The sequence below is a fragment of the Aotus nancymaae genome, unplaced genomic scaffold (genome assembly GCF_030222135.1).
Source record: "Aotus nancymaae isolate 86718 unplaced genomic scaffold, 86718_ANA_hifiasm-v0.15.2.pri h1tg000065l, whole genome shotgun sequence".
In the NCBI taxonomy this organism is placed as follows: domain Eukaryota; kingdom Metazoa; phylum Chordata; class Mammalia; order Primates; family Aotidae; genus Aotus; species Aotus nancymaae.
Window position 1 is genome coordinate 7,869,936 of NW_026988480.1, and position 5,086 is coordinate 7,875,021.

Here is a 5,086-nt window from a genome sequence, read left to right on the forward strand (position 1 = left end):
CAGGTTTCCTAAGAGTTATTTCCCAAGGAATTTCCATTACTATAATCCAGGTTTAAAAATAACTCATAGAAACATGCAAAGGGGAAAAGGGAGAAGTTTATAATCCATAAACAAATGTAAAAACCAACAAATTTGTAGTAACAAGTCAATTAAACCTAAATGCAACATAGTATGCTAAGTTTGAGAGAGAGGCATGTAGAGAGTAAGAGGAAACTGGAAGCAGATATTCTGAGGGTCACATTTATCTTGGTCAATTACTAAAGAAATACACTGTTTCAGCCCACTCAGACCCAGTTTTGCTATCCCAAAACTAGAAGATCTCTAAGGACTATTTCAGCTTTAACATACCACGAGTATTAATTCAATGCAGTTGTGTCTCTAGTAACAGATGCACTCAGGACTAATATCCACCTGAGATTTACAGATAAATGAATCTTGGGCCCTTTACCTTCAAGTAACCACCCTGTAGTGAGGGAGAATGGTACATACATGCTATATTTCCTCACAGAGGGTAGACTGTGGTTGGTGATATACTAGGTACACACAAACCCAGAAAGGAGCCAGCTGAGATGGCAGAGCAAGGATGAGAAATGAGCCATTTTCAGAGGACATCTCTTTGTACACCCATAGCAGTCTACTTACCGAGTCTCTAGTGCTGAGATTTGGGGCTCTCCTGGGACCTGTGGCATGCAGTTTTTTAAATCAATGACTTCAATAAATGCATATCAAGATGCTGTAGTAAATATGATGGAAGTGTATTAGCTTGTAGTAAATATGAAGGAACTATATTAACCTTCCAGGTGCTTAACAAAGTACCATGCCTGGGTGACTTCAGCAACAGAAATTTATTCTCTTTTGATTCTGGAATTCTGGAGGCTGAAAGCTCATGATCAAGGAGCAGGCAGGGTTGGTTCCTTGTAAAGCCTCTGTCCTTGGTTTGTAGATGGCCATCTTCCAGTTCTTTTCACTTTTTCTCTCTATGCAAATGTGCCTAAAAGTCTTATTTTAATAAACATACTAGTCATATTAAGGTGAAGCCTAATGACCTCATTTTAACTTGACTGCCTCTTGGAAAAGCCTATATCGAAATAAGATTGTATACTGAGGTACTGCTGATATAAATTTAACTTATGCTTTTTTTGGCGTGGAGCATAATTTAACCCATAGCATCTAGTCTAATAAGCAATAGACTCATGTTTTGTTCATAATAAGGGGAACCACTACCTTGTGAATAGTGAGGTGGAGTAATTAAGCCCACCTGGATACATATGCCACTCTCCACGTGTTAGCTATGTGTCCCGTGATGCTGCTGAGATTGGAGACCTTTAGTTTGTTCTTTGTAATACGGGAGTAATAATTCTAACACCAGACATTTATGAATTCTAAATATAACATCTCAGAAATCAGTAGGAACAAAATACTAGGGTATACAGAATAACATTTAGCTTCATCAGGAGCACAGAGTATCCCCTTATTTGTTATCTTGAAGGCACATAGTTGAGAACCATTAAGTCAGATATGATAGAGTTAATGAAGAAGAAATGGAATAACAGAAAAATTTTTCTTGATTTAACGATTGGTAATTGAAACCTTGTCAGTCCTTAATTTTCCTACATCTTTTATGGATAATTGATGCAAAAGGGTCATTTACCACCAGTAACGACTCAGCACATACCAGTGGGGAAAAAAACACTGAATTCTTCATACTTGTCTCAGCGTTGTGTGTTTGACTCATAACCAAGGAAATAAACAACATTTCAATTTGGAAAAAAAGAAGGATTTTAAAAAACTCTAGAGACTGTGATAACTGGCATTCATTTATTCCACTTGTCTCTGCATTGCCTCCTCGAGTGAGCGTTCTACTCCTGTGTGTAAGCGGTAGGTGCTTTTCAACTCTAATTCTTACCACTGGCTATTTTGACTGAATTTTTTATGAAGACATTACGATTCCATTATTTTGAAATACTTCTTGACAAATTTTTCTGTTCATATTATTCAAAATTTTATTTGCCTTCTCCACTCCTATTCTGTGGCAAAACACATATACTTAAGAGAACATCTGATTTGATTATGTTCTGAAACAAATCATTATGAAATTTAAGATGCACAATGCAGGTTGTGGATAGAACCCCGGCACTGCAGCCAGAGGATATTTTTCTAACAATCATGGCCAACACATCCACTTTTCCCCTGTGTATCAGGCATTTCTAAAGGATAGATCTTATTATCTTAGTTTTATGTGATGAAACTAATGGTCTGATTGGTTATTTGTGCCAGTTCACCAGCTGGAAGATTATGTAAGCAAGGTTCAAACCCAGTTTGCTAAATCTGAGGTTGATGTTCCTTAAACTAGCTTGACATTCACTTAGTAGATTAGAAGTAACTGTGTGAGGGGCTTAGAAGCTTCTGGAAGGAAAAATAAGCTTTGAAATGAGCACAGTCCTGCATAAAGTAGCACTGGTCTCTGGAGAGAAGGTGATTATGAGTGCAGGACTAGCTGCCAGATCGGCCATGTGACACTCCACGACTCGAGTGCTGTGGAGTGCAGGGAGGAGCAACATGAGAAAAACCTGTAATAAGAACACTTTAACTTGGTGTGAAGGGTGCAGTACCTAAGCTAGAGTTGGGTAGAGGCGGGCCGGCATCCCCTTCTCACCGCTGATGCCGCCAGCCTGAAGATCGGACATGGCCCAGAACTTGAAGGACTTGGCGGGACGGCTGCCCGCTGGGCCTGGGGTGTGGGCACTGCGCTGAAGCTGTTGCTGGGGGTCGGCGCCATGGCCTACCATATCTGAAATCCGTGATCACTGTGGAAGGTGGGCACAGTGCCATCTTCTTCAGTCGGATCGGTGGACTGCAGCAGGACACTATCCTGGCCGAGGGCCTTCACTTCAGGATCCCCTGGTTCCAGTATCCTGTTATCTATGACGTTCGGGCCAGACCTCGAAAAATCTCCTCCCCCACAGGCTCCAAAGACCTGCAGATGGTGAATATCTCCCTGTGAGTGCTGTCTTGACCCAATGCTCAGGAACTTCCTAGCATGCGCCAGCGCCTGAGGCTAGACTATGAAGAACGAGTGTTGCCATCCATCGTCAAGGAGGTGCTGAAGAGTGTGGTGGCCAAGTTCAGCGCCTCACAGCTGATCACCCAGCACGCCCAGGTAGCCCTGTTGATCCTCCAGGAGCTGACAGAGAGGGCCAAGGACTTCAGCCTCATCCTGGATGACGTAGCCATCACAGAGCTGAGTTTTAGCTGACAGTACACAGTTGCTGTAGAAGAGTACACAGTTGCTGTAGAAGAGTACATAGCTGCTGGCTATTTTGACCGAATTTTTTATAAAGACATTGTGATTCCATTATTTTGAAATAGTTCTTGACAAATTTTTTCTATTCATGTTATTCAAAATTTTATTTGCCTTCTCCACTCCCATTCTGTGGCAAAATACATATACTTAAAAGAACATCTAATTTGATTATGTTCTGAAACAAACATTATAAAATTTAAGATGCACAATGCAGGTTGTGGATAGAACCCCGGCACTGCAGTCCAGAGGATATTTTTCTAACAATCGTGGCCAACACTTACCCATTTTTCCCCTGTGTATCGGGCATTTCTAAAGGATAGATCTTATCTTAGTTTTATGTGATGGAACTAACAGTGATGAAACAAGTGACTCAGCAGGAGGCCCAGCAGGCGCAGTTCTTGGCAGAAAAAGTGAAGCAGGAACAGCAGCAGAAGACTGTGCAGGTTGAGGGTGAGGCCAGGCTGCCAAGATGCTTGGAGAAGCACTGAGCAAGAACCCTGGCTGCATCAAACTTCGCATGGTTTGGGCAGCCCAGAATATCTCCAAGACGATCGTCACATCACAGAATCCTGTCTATCTCACTGCCGACAACCCTGTGCTGAATCTACAGGATGCAAGTTTCACCCGAGGAAGTGACAGCCTCATCAAGGGTAAGAATTTAGCTTTGTCACCAAGAACTCCACCTCCAGAGGAAATGGATCTGCTTCTCCAGTTTCTGAGGAGCCAGCTTGGGGTCCAGCACAGCCCTACCTGGCCCCAGTATCATGCGATGGTCCCCTGCACCAGTACCTGGAACCCCTCTTGGATTAAGGAAGACTAAAGACCAGCTCCTTTTCTGGGAAATTACTTTCCACCTCCCTGTGTCGGCCGGGGCTGTTGGGACAGTGTGTGATTTCTCAGTGATTTCCTACAGTATTGTTCACTCCCTCAAGGCTGGGAGGGGATAACCACCAACCCGGGAATTCCCAATAAATTGTTATTTCAATTTATAAGCTCAAAAAAGAAAAACAAACAAACAAACAAAAAAACAAGAACAACATCAAAAAACTTTAACTTAAAAAATGTGTAGCGTGGGCCGGGCGCGGTGGCTCACGCCTGTAATCCCAGCATTTTGGGAGGCCGAGGCGGGTGGATCACGAGGTCAAGAGATCGAGACCATCCTGGTCAACACGGTGAAACCCCGTCTCTACTAAACATACAAAAAATTAGCTGGGCATGGTGGCACGTGCCTGTAATCCCAGCTACTCGGGAGGCTGAGGCAGGAGAATTGCCTGAACCCAGGAGGCAGAGGTTGCGGCGAGCCGAGATCGCGCCATTGCACTCCAGCCTGGGTAACAAGAGCGAAACTCCGTCTCAAAATAAATAAATAAATAAATAAATAAATAAATAAATAAATAAATAAAAATCTGTGTAGTGCATTCGAGGCAAAAAGTATTTTTATGACAACACTAACTCAGTGTTTCATAGGGTGGGAGGAGTCCTCCTTATCACTATCCACCATGCAGTTTGGACACTGAGGGCTTAGCTCCTGTGGCACTGCTCGTTGCCTTCTAATTTTCTCACTATTCTTTACTAAAGAACCTTGATTCTGTGAGGGACAGAAATGTGCCCAGCCCCCAGGCAATGCATCATGATTGATCTGGACTCATTATAATGTCTAGTAATGACAACCTCATTCCACTTTGTCAGATTCCTAATTTTAGAGCTTTCCTGATGCTCAACAAGATTTTTGGTTCTTCTCATTCCAAGCACCTAGTTCATGGCTGGTATATCTGTGTCATA

At 42.7% G+C, this 5,086-nt stretch overlaps 1 pseudogene; it reads left to right on the forward strand.

The window, feature by feature from the left end:
* Window positions 1–2,685: 2,685 nt before the first annotated feature.
* Window positions 2,686–4,124, forward strand: LOC105721927 (prohibitin-2-like; annotated as a pseudogene).
* Window positions 4,125–5,086: the final 962 nt, after the last annotated feature.